This window comes from Palaemon carinicauda, chromosome 4, assembly GCF_036898095.1.
Source record: "Palaemon carinicauda isolate YSFRI2023 chromosome 4, ASM3689809v2, whole genome shotgun sequence".
Taxonomy (NCBI): Eukaryota; Metazoa; Arthropoda; class Malacostraca; order Decapoda; family Palaemonidae; genus Palaemon; species Palaemon carinicauda.
Window position 1 is genome coordinate 5,440,027 of NC_090728.1, and position 12,500 is coordinate 5,452,526.

The window sequence follows — 12,500 nt, forward strand, 5'->3', positions numbered from 1 at the left end:
CTATTCTTAATATAGTTTACGAAAGGAAATTGTATCTTCCTGCTTACAGGAAAGTAAGAAAGATAAAGAGAATGAATTTATGTAAGCTTTAGCGAAGAGGAAATACTACAGGAGATTGCTGCAATTGTCCGGTGGTAACAATGATATTAGATAAGAAGGAAAGCTAAATTCTTAAACTAAAAGCCAAAAAAGGAGTAACATGAATACTAGAGAAAACTTAGGTAAAAGATATTTTAACAATATGTTCAAAAAGAAGTGGACATGGACAGGATATACGATGAGAATGTAACGTGATATATGGATATTGAGAACATAGAATGGGTCTAGAGAGATTGGAAAAGAGGCAAGGGATGGAAGAAAAGACGAAGGATCAATGAACAAAGAATATCTGCGGTAGAGGCTGGCTTGGAAAAAAACATGAATAAAAGCAAGTGGAAAGCGTTGCCTGACGCTTTTGTCCTACAATGGACTAGAAATTGTTTAATATATATATATATATATATATATATATATATATATATATATATATATATATATATATATATATATATATATATATATATATATATATATATATATATATATATATATATATATATATATATATGCCTTTTTGAGTGGGGATATCTCGACGTGATGGAAAGGTGTCTGAATCGTTATGATCAGCAAAGCTGCATTAGTCATGGCCACCAATGTTAGGTATGTTTTCTGTGAGCAATCAGACAAAACTCTATAATCATCATTAATCCGCAGTTGGGTAGCGTGGCGATGAAAACTAGCCAAATCCTAAACATAATATGTCTGAGGGATTGGTCCTGCAATGGAATAAAAATTACCCCATATGTTGTTGTATATATATATATATATATATATATATATATATATAATATTATATTATATATATATATATATATATATATATATATTATATATATATATATATATATATATATATATATATATATATATATATATATGGCAAATCCCTATTATGATCTATCCTTATAGGTCACTGAATGGGAGAAAGAGGAAGGTGGGTCCTATTTGCCATACTTATTTTGGACCCAAACTAATAAGCTTGGCAGGTTCGTGGTCATATCTGTAGGGTAGTTGTCACCTAAAACCCACCACTAATCTCCCACATCAGCCCTACTTTGAATTTCAGTAATATACCCTAGCGGTATAGGTATTGAAATATTAGCTTTTTGATTATGGAGATGAACTCCTGCAGAATCAACACTGTGTACAGAGATCCAAATTCAAAGTTAATTTCCTTCACTATAGTTTTTCTCATTCTGGCTGCTACTACGGCTCCATATAACTCAGTACAGAGGATGGATAACTGCTTGAGTGATACAAGTTTAGATATCACCATCAGTAACCTGGAACAAAATACTCCCTCATAATTTCCAACGAACATACTGTAAGCACATGCCTCATAAGCCGTACTAGACCCGGCAGAGAAAATCACCACCGTTGGTCTACCGATGGTACCTTCTTCTTTGACACATCGTTGAAAGCTGAGAGACTGAAGATAAAATAACATATAAAAATACCTTAACCATCATTCCTGATATCTGTTGAAGGCTGTTCTGTCCCAATCATAACTTCTTTCTTTTCCTTCATTCACCTCTGTTATGGAAATGATCTTTTACACTAACATTTTATCATTTAAAGTTACTAGACAAACAGGTCCCAAAAGATCACACTTAGATGCGATTTGACTCAATGAAATTATTCTAGTTAGATACAGGGACACATTAAACATGAGGTCATCTGGTGCTAAATTAGTTTCAGTATGATTTTTCCTGTTTTGTAGAAAACTTGATTTTAACCTCATATAAAAACCAGGATCCCACAAATGTCCTAGAACCTTTTATTTTTCACCTTCAGTCACTGTAACGTTGAGGTTTTAAAGATTTTCATTGCCAGACATAATCCAATGCTTTACGTTAAAACTTCCACGACCTATAAAAATTTCAATTTGTTTCATCAGGTTGTTTTTATGCTCTATGATATCGCAGATTGCTGGTATGTCCTCAACAAAATTATTGTCACAAAACAATCTATGTTTCCTCTGTAAAGCCATCCTTACCCAGCTCTGCAGTTAATTTCAAAGCAAATGGGACGTAAGTCAAGACATAATGATCTGACTTTACTTCTGTTAAATCCTAATTTTTGGGCCTATTGTTGAGTGATTAGTGTTCTGTTGCTACCTCTGTAGCAATCTCTTTGTCGACACCTGAAGCCCCTCACTACTAATAAATGACCATCTCTAGATACCATATTGCTAGTTACGTCAGTAGTAGTAGTAGTAGTAGTAGTAGTAGTAGGAGGAGGAGGAGGAGGTCTGTATAGATGAGAGAGGAGCATTTTGTGATGTTCCCTACCACACTTTTTTTACCACTCAACATTACCTCAAAAGAACTGACACCAGGCAAATTGAAACGCTTCGAGAAATACACACACACACACACACACACACACACACACACACACACACATATATATATATATATATATATATATATATATATATATATATATATATATATATATATATATATATATATATTTGGGCTCAGGCCATGTCGTCCTGATGGAAGTTCCTTCATTAGTAGCTTCCTAGGTATATTTGACTACAGTGATATATCCCAAAGAATTTACCGAAGGTATCCAGAATTCTAACTCCTGTAGCAAATATCCCCTAAAATTCAAAAAGGGATATCGCGTATATCAGAGGACGTATTCTTGACACGTCTCATAGCTATCTACACCCCCAATAGCGTTTTCGCTTCGAAAGGGAAAAGTGGCAAGAATATAGGAGAGTCGTTAAAGAGGCGATGCTCTCGACACTCCTACTGTACTGTAAATACTGCGCCGAATCGCCACCGCGAGGCGCCACCAAACCATTCTTTCATTTGTAGCTTTACTGACCGGTGTTATCACGTGTTATTTCGTCGTTATAATGCCTTCACCAGCTTTATCAGCTTCTGGAAAGTTAAGTAATATCTTTGGATTGTGTAAATGTAAGCTCTTGCCAGTTTTACTCTTCGATTGAGATCGTAATTAACGTAACAAGAGCTGTTGCCAGCCAGATGGCGTCATGGACGCACTTGTTCTTCTTGTTCATTTAGTTAGCAAGAACGATTTCCCGCCATTATTTCGCTTTAATAACTTTAGCTATTTAGATATTTAGCTAGGGAGTTTTATATAATGTCATTGCTGTTGTGGTTTTGGCTATTTATGATCGAGCCTCACGAGTGCTAGGCTTCCTAGCCTAGGCACCTACACACTTCGTGCATGATATAAACCTCCTGGTAAGCTTTATTGAAGCTCAGGCAATATTTTATACAATTAAGATATTACTGCATAACATTTTCCTATTCCAAGATATTATACAAGAGAGTTTCGGTGATCGATTCTCTCTGCTCCTAGACTTAATAGCCTAGGGGCTTTAGTATACTTTCTTACATGTCCCTCATTGCTCTTGTATTGTCTTTTAAAGGGAGACTGACACCTCCTATACCTTTTAAGTCGATACACTCTCTAATGAGATCTAAGAGCAATTCCCCTTCCCTCTGATCAGCTTAGGCTACCCTCAGTTAACTTTGCTGCGAACTGTGTTCTGGCAAAATTTACTGGGGTGTTTCGTCTCTTTCTCTTAACCACTGACACGGTTTTGAGCTGAGAACGGAAAATCAGAGTAAAGTCTGTGTTAGGCATCCTACTGTCTTGGTGAAATGGCTTCCCAAGTCAGGTTAGGTTGCCATTCAGGAGGCTAGTCCTCCCTAGGCCATACTGGAGATTACTGTATATCAATTTTCTCCTTCCTCGGTCTGGCAGACAGTCCTGTACTAGTAGATCTTCGTATGAAGAAATTATTTCTTCCTTACTTAAGATCTCTGGTACGAGATTCTGTTCTCTAGTGAGATTGTGTCCTATGGCCGCTTTCTCGCTTAACTAACCTAACCCGGGGGAATGATTTCTCCTACTTGAGGTTACTTTATGAGATCAGAATCCTTCAAGTTAGGTAATGCTCTGGGGTTTTACCTTACTTATAAGACTTTTACCCCTTCCCACTGTCCCTCTTGTGTTGGATAAACCATCACCTTTCTGGCCATTGTTCTACATTTGACCCTACAGGTAATCTATAGAATTGGCCTGAGGTTCCCTGTCTGCTGCCGGCTGGGCCGGCTGCTGGCAGGTACCCTCATTTTATTGAGTGTGCTCTCCAGTCCTCCCTTGGACTGCCTTCCATACCCCATATGAATGGGATATGGGTGAGTGGAAGCCCGAATATAATTCCCCCTTCCACTTGCAACCTCTTTCGGGATGTAGGCCGGCAAGGCTGAGCCTTTGCCGTCCCCCATCCTCTCTTTCTCTCTGCCTTTCCATATACTGGGCCGGCCGCCGGCAGCTAGTAGCTGTCGTCAGCCATGTTGGGTGTCTGTCGTCCGGCAGTTACTCTGCCGCCACTTGCCGTGGGTGTCGCTGATCGACAACCCAATGACAATGAACATGCTATGACCGGCTGCCGGCAACAGCCGGCCGGCAGCCGGCCTCCCAAAATTTATATAGTTGCCCCCGGGTCCTACTTGATAGACGAATCCTTCGGCTACCGGCGGGCAGAGCGGCAACTGCCGACCTGCCACCCACTACTTTGAAGACAGTATCTGTTTCAAATAGCCCAGATTAGGCCCGGCAATACTGGCGACATGCCGCCGCCAGTCATTGCTGTAGCCAAAAGTTTTCCAACCTACAATTGGTTCATGGGCAGCCAATTGTGAGACCATCATTTTAGGGAGTGATTCTCCCTACCAATTAATTGTTATTATCCATTAATTTAGTCCCCTATATTGAACATGGAAGATAGTGTGCAGAAGACACCTTATTATCTTCCCCTTGAATTCATTATGAATCTTTAGTTCAATAATGGAGGAGGTCATAGCAATGGGCTGGACAGGAAACACATGTAGGTATCTTTCCTACTTTCTAGCTTACTCTATTCAAGCTAATATTAATTAAGTATTAATTAAATATTAATCAAATATTGATTAAAATATGTATGCTGAAATCTGAGAATTTCACCGAATACTTATAGCTTTTCTTTCTTTACAGAAGGAGCATCCCGTGTGCGGGAACAACTTTTGCAGGGTCCGTAGTAAGAGCTTCTACGGACATGGCATGTGCAGGGCCCATTCTCGCTGCGCAGTCATCAAAGGGGCTCTCAAGTACTGGGACTCACAGGTATGTACCGTTTGTGGCAAACTGATCAAAGAGGCTTTTGATGATCAAAAGTCTACTGAGTCTAGGGATGCAGCGAGGGACACCCCGCGAAAATGGGTCAAGGGCTTTCAGAAGAACACCTCTGGCCCATACCTTCCTAATGAGAGGATGAGGGATTGTCTCTTCCCTAATGCATCTGCAGATGCAATTGTTAACCAGGCTCAACCTGAGATCCCCATAGTTCAGATTCCGGTAGAACCTGACGTTTCGGATGCCTTTCAGAGCATCCAATTAGAGGACAACATGTCTGTTGTCTCGGAGGAGACTGAGCACAATCTCCTAGTGGATGAACTGGAGCAGGAGGATGAGATACCTCCTGAGACTGGAGTCGAAATAACCGAAACGATTTCGGTATCGTCTTCAGCGGCGACTGAACCGACGCCTTTTGACTTCTTCCACCGCAACCCAGTTGGATTCCATTACAAGTACGCTACACTCGCTACTGTCCATGGTGCAGGACATTCAGAAGAAATCGTCCGAGAAAGAAGCATCTTTCCGGACGGAGATTCATCAGCTAGTTGCGTCATGTTTAGCCCCGAAGAAGTTAAACATTAAGGACCTCCCCGCCTTCTCTGACGTTAACCCATGGAGGTAAGCAGAGCATATGCCTATGTCGGGGGGAAGATCTTCCTCTCAGAGAAACTGGGAACAGTTCCAGTGGAGGAAATTGAATTTTGGCGTAGTAAAGGGGCCTATCCGGGTTGCTCTGTCCGTCTGAGGACGGAACCAGCATTCAAGGAGGAAACAGAGCCGAAGGAGACGATTGTCCTTCATCTATCTAAGGCACAGGCCTTATATACAACCACCTTGAAAGAGAGGGCCTTTACTAGTTCCAGGGTGCCGGCTCTCAGCAAAAAGCACCCATCCTTTATTGCTGACTCTGAACGTGCCTTCCCCTTTATGGACAAAGGGTTTAAGGCAGCCTTAAAGGCAGTTGAGGCAGGGAAACCTTGCCCTACACTTGAAGAGTGTAGACCACTTTCCCTCGCCTTCCCTTCAGATGATAAGGATTGGAAGGATGTCAATAACACCTTCACAGTTGGGAAGATAGAGGCAGATATCGCTGGACGGCAGTTCAACGAAGATCTCCCAAAGCTGTCAGAGTTTCTCCTGCGCAGGGAACCGGAGACTAAGGAACGTCTCGCTGCTTCCATGTCTCTGCAGACTGGCTTAGAGAGTATGGCAAGCATCCCAGACACCCCAGATATGTACATGGTCTTTGCCAAATCTCATTTGGCAACAGTCACCAAGGATTTGTACAATTTTATTAAAGCCAGAAGGGCTTGTAGGGAGTTTGTGTTCGCTTCTGCTACAGTGAAGCACGAACCAAGGAAGCTGATATCTTCCAATATATGGGGAAAAGACCTCTTCCCAAGTGAAGTGGTCAAAGAGGTCGTAGATAAAGCCGCTTCGGAGAATAGGAATCTCCTCTCCAAATGGGGCTTGTCCTTTAAAAGGAAATCTTCCGCTGGTGAGGGTCCCCAGCCGAAGAACAGGTCAAAACGACCAAGAGTGTTCTCTCGGCCAAAGCAAGAACAACAGCTTCCCATGGCCATGATTCCCCAGACGGTGGAACAACTAACCACCACCTTTCAACTGGTGCCCAAAACGCTGGCGACCCAGTCGCCCGTGTTCACCCCAGTATTTGAAAGGCAATCAACTACCTTTAAGCCGAAGTCTCGAGGTTCCTTTCGAGGATCCTCTAGACGCCCCTTCAGAGGTAGGGGCAACAAAGGTGGACGTGGCCAGGGAGGCAAGTCCTCCAACCAGCACTCCAAGTGAGATGCTGCCGGTAGGAGGGAGACATCTCCACTTCCGAGATCGTTGGACCTTCGATCCCTGGGCCCACAGCCTAATCAAGAAAGGAATAGGGTGGAGTTGGAGCTCAACTCCACCAAACTTCCCTCAATTCTTCCAACACTCAGCCCCCGTACTGGAAGAATATGTTCAGGAACTCTTGAACAAAAGAGTTATACGGAAGGCAAAGTCCATTAGATTTCAAGGAAGGGTATTTTGTGTTCCGAAGAAGGATTCGGAAAAGCTCAGAGTCATTCTGGACTTATCACCACTCAACAAGTTCATAGTGAACCACAAGTTCAGAATGTTGACGCTTCAGCACATAAGGACCCTGTTGCCCAAACGGGCATTCACAGTCTCTATAGACATGAGGGATGCATACTGGCATGTTCCAATCAACCGTCAAGTTTCCCCCTACCTAGGGTTCAAACTACAGAAAAGAAAGTACGTTTTCAGAGCCATGCCCTTCGGCCTAAACATAGCCCCAAGGGTATTCACAAAGCTTGCGAATGCAGTCATTCATCAACTACGCCTGAAAGGAATCCAGGTGGTAACCTATTTGGACGATTGGCTGGTGTGGGCAGCATCCGAGAAAGAATGCATGCAAGCCTCAAAGGAAGTGATCCAGTTCCTGGAACACTTAGGATTCAAGATTAACTTGAAAAAGTCTCGGCTTTCTCCAGCTCAAAAGATCCAGTGGCTGGGTGTCCACTGGGACCTACTGTCCCACTACCTTTCCATTCCATCAAAGAAGAGGAAAGAAATAGCAGGGTCTGTCAAAAGACTCCTTCAATCCGACAGGATATCAAGAAGGCAACAGGAGAGATTGTTGGGGTCCCTCCAGTTTTCCCCAGTGACAGATCCAGTAGTGAGAGCACAATTAAAAGATGCATCAGGAGTTTGGAGAAAATATGCATCAAACGCTCGAAGAGATCTACAAAGACCAATACCAAATTGTCTGCGATCACTACTCAAGCCATGGTCAGATCCCAAGAACCTAAGAAACAAAGTACCCTTGAAACCACCTACTCCAGCAGTCACCGTTCATACGGATGCCTCAATGGAGGGGTGGGGAGGTCATTCTCATCTTCGGAAAGTCCAAGGAACCTGGTCTCTCCTCTTCAAGTCCTTCCATATCAATTTTCTGGAAGCCATGGCAGTTTTTCTATCTCTGAAAAAGCTGAAACTTCCCTGCTCAATCCACACCCGTTTGGTTCTAGACAGCGAAGTAGTAATGAGATGCCTAAATCAGCAAGGCTCGAGATCGCCTCACATAAATCAAGGGATATTAGCCATCCTTCGTCTAGCCCAGAAGAAGAGATGGCACTTGTCAGCAGTCCACCTTCAAGGGTTCAGCAATGTGACGGCGGACGCTCTATCCAGGGTCAACCCGATAGAATCCGAATGGTCTCTAGACGCAAGATCATTCTCTTTCATTTTACGCAAAGTCCCAGGACTGCAGATAGACCTCTTTGCTTCATTTTACATTTGCATTCTTCTAAGTATGTCCATCAGTCTGTTTGTATGCGCCTTTGGTAGATCAATCTCTTCTGCCAAAGGGAGAAGTCTTTAATGTCTATTGCTCAGAGAGCAGTTTCTGTCTACTTTCTTTGACTTGAATATGATACTACAGTTTCTGAAGTCGATCCTGGCTGAAAGGGAAGTTAGGTTACTTTCAGGTTTAAACAAGTAGAGTCTGGTCCATATAGGAGAGCTGCTGATGAATCTTATGGCATTGATTCTTACCACCTCTAAGGATGTTTTTTTTTTTTTTTTTTTTTTTTTTTTGGTTTCGCTCGGTGAGCTGAGCGTAGGTGCTGCAGAGTCGATAAGAGATCGAATTGATTAATATAAAACAGTCTCAGGAAGCCATCTATAGTTTGTGTTCCAATTGTGAATGTTATCTTTTAAAGGAGTGGCCATGAGAACTTCATGCAGTTTGTTATTGCATTTGACTGCAGAAATCTTTGCAGAATCGCAATAATTCACGAAAAAAAACGATCAAAGTCAACGCTGCATACTTGGCCTGCTCAAAGGAATTGAGGACTGGTCAACACTTATAATATGAACCATCTACGGGATGAGGTAACCTCCAAGTGCGAGGAGGTGAAAAAAAAACTATTAACGTATAAGTTGTATGATGATCTGTTATTGATTTTGATGTAATGGAATTTGAAGGTTTCTAAAAAATCTCAAGTGTTTATAATCACTTTTAGGGAAGGTTATAATAATAGCATTCACAATATTTAGGATGGAATCACAGCTATACATAATCACTTTTACGTATTTATTTGGAGAGAGAGAGAGAGAGAGAGAGAGAGAGAGAGAGAGAGAGAGAGAGAGAGAGAGAGAGAGAGAGAGAGAGAGAGAGAGAGTAATTTATATATTTTAAATCTAACTATATATTCATGTCCTAAGGATCTCCTAATCATGTTTACTCTTCCAGCGGACCTAGATTATTTGACCCAAAGAATTGTAGAAGAAAATTCAACATTGAAATATTTAGCGTAGAAGAAAATCTAACATATAGCCAGGTTTTTTTTTAGACAAATAAAATATATTTTCACAGTTGTTAGGAAAAAATATAACAGGGCATTAAAAAAAAAAGAAAAAAAAAGAAGACACGTAAGGTCATGCACTATTGGGAAAGAAACTTCTTAATAGTAGAGGAGAAAATTTTGACTTTTCCCCAAGGAAGTGAGTGAGGAATGGTCACTATTCTTAATATAGTTTACGAAAGGAAATTGTATCTTCCTGCTTACAGGAAAGTAAGAAAGATAAAGAGAATGAATTTATGTAAGCTTTAGCGAAGAGGAAATACTACAGGAGATTGCTGCAATTGTCCGGTGGTAACAATGATATTAGATAAGAAGGAAAGCTAAATTCTTAAACTAAAAGCCAAAAAAGGAGTAACATGAATACTAGAGAAAACTTAGGTAAAAGATATTTTAACAATATGTTCAAAAAGAAGTGGACATGGACAGGATATACGATGAGAATGTAACGTGATATATGGATATTGAGAACATAGAATGGGTCTAGAGAGATTGGAAAAGAGGCAAGGGATGGAAGAAAAGACGAAGGATCAATGAACAAAGAATATCTGCGGTAGAGGCTGGCTTAGAAAAAAACATGAATAAAAGCGAGTGAAAAGCGTTGCCTGACGCTTTTGTCCTACAATGGACTAGAACTTGTTTAATATATATATATATATATATATATATATATATATATATATATATATATATATATATATATATATATATATATATATATATATATATATATATATATATATATATATATATATATATATATATATATATATATATATATATATATATATATATATATATATATATATATATATATATATATATATATATATATATATATATATATATATATATATATATATATATATATATATATATATATATATATATATATATATATATATATATATATATATATATATATATATATATATATATATATATATATATATATATATATATATATATATATATATATATATATATATATATATATGGCTTTTTGAGTGGGGATATCTCGACGTGATGGAAAGGTGTCTGAATCGTTATGATCAGCAAAGCTGCATTAGTCATGGCCACCAATGTTAGGTATGTTTTCTGTGAGCAATCAGACAAAACTCTATAATCATCATTAATCCGCAGTTGGGTAGCGTGGCGATGAAAACTAGCCAAATCCTAGACAATATGTCTGAGGGCTTGATCCTGCAATGGAATAAAAATTACCCCATATGTTGTTGTATATATATATATATATATATATATATATATATATATATATATATATATATATATATATATATATATATATATATATATATATATATATGGCAAATCCCTATTATGATCTTTCCTTATAGGTCACTGAATGGGAGAAAGAGGAAGGTGGGTCCTATTTGCCATACTTATTTTGGACCCAAACTAATAAGCTTGGCAGGTTCGTGGTCATATCTGTAGGGTAGTTGTCACCTAAAACCCACCACTAATTTCCCACATCAGCCCTACTTTGAATTTCAGTAATATACCCTAGCGGTATAGGTATTGAAATATTAGCTTTTTGATTATGGAGATGAACTCCTGCAGAATCAACACTGTGTACAGAGATCCAAATTCAAAGTTAATTTCCTTCACTATAGTTTTTCTCATTCTGGCTGCTACTACGGCTCCATATAACTCAGTACAGAGGATGGATAACTGCTTGAGTGATACAAGTTTAGATATCACCATCAGTAACCTGGAACAAAATACTCCCTCATAATTTCCAACGAACATACTGTAAGCACATGCCTCATAAGCCGTACTAGACCCGGCAGAGAAAATCACCACCGTTGGTCTACCGATGGTACCTTCTTCTTTGACACATCGTTGAAAGCTGAGAGACTGAAGATAAAATAACATATAAAAATACCTTAACCATCATTCCTGATATCTGTTGAAGGCTGTTCTGTCCCAATCATAACTTCTTTCTTTTCCTTCATTCACCTCTGTTATGGAAATGATCTTTTACACTAACATTTTATCATTTAAAGTTACTAGACAAACAGGTCCCAAAAGATCACACTTAGATGCGATTTGACTCAATGAAATTATTCTAGTTAGATACAGGGACACATTAAACATGAGGTCATCTGGTGCTAAATTAGTTTCAGTATGATTGTTCCTGTTTTGTAAAAAACTTGATTTTAACCTCATATAAAAACCAGGATCCCACAAAAGTCCTAGAACCTTTTATTTTTCACCTTCAGTCACTGTAACGTTGAGGTTTTAAAGATTTTCATTGCCAGACATACTCCAATGCTTTACGTTAAAACTTCCACGACCTATACAAATTTCAATTTGTTTCATCAGGTTGTTTTTATGCTCTATGATATCGCAGATTGCCGGTATGTCCTCAACATAATTATTGTCACAAAACAATCTATGTTTCCTCTGTAAAGCCATCCTTACCCAGCTCTGCAGTTAATTTCAAAGCAAATGGGACGTAAGTCAAGACATAATGATCTGACTTTACTTCTGTTAAATCCTAATTTTTGGGCCTATTGTTGAGTGATTAGTGTTCTGTTGCTACCTCTGTAGCAATCTCTTTGTCGACACCTGAAGCCCCTCACTACTAATAAATGACCATCTCTAGATACCATATTGCTAGTTACGTCAGTAGTAGTAGTAGTAGTAGTAGTAGTAGTAGTAGTAGTAGTAGTAGTAGTAGGAGGAGGAGGAGGAGGTCTGTATAGATGAGAGAGGAGCATTTTGTGATGTTCCCTACCACACTTTTTTTACCACTCAACATTACCTCAAAAGAACTGACACCAGGCAAATTGAAACGCTTCGAGAAATACACACACACACACACACACACACAAA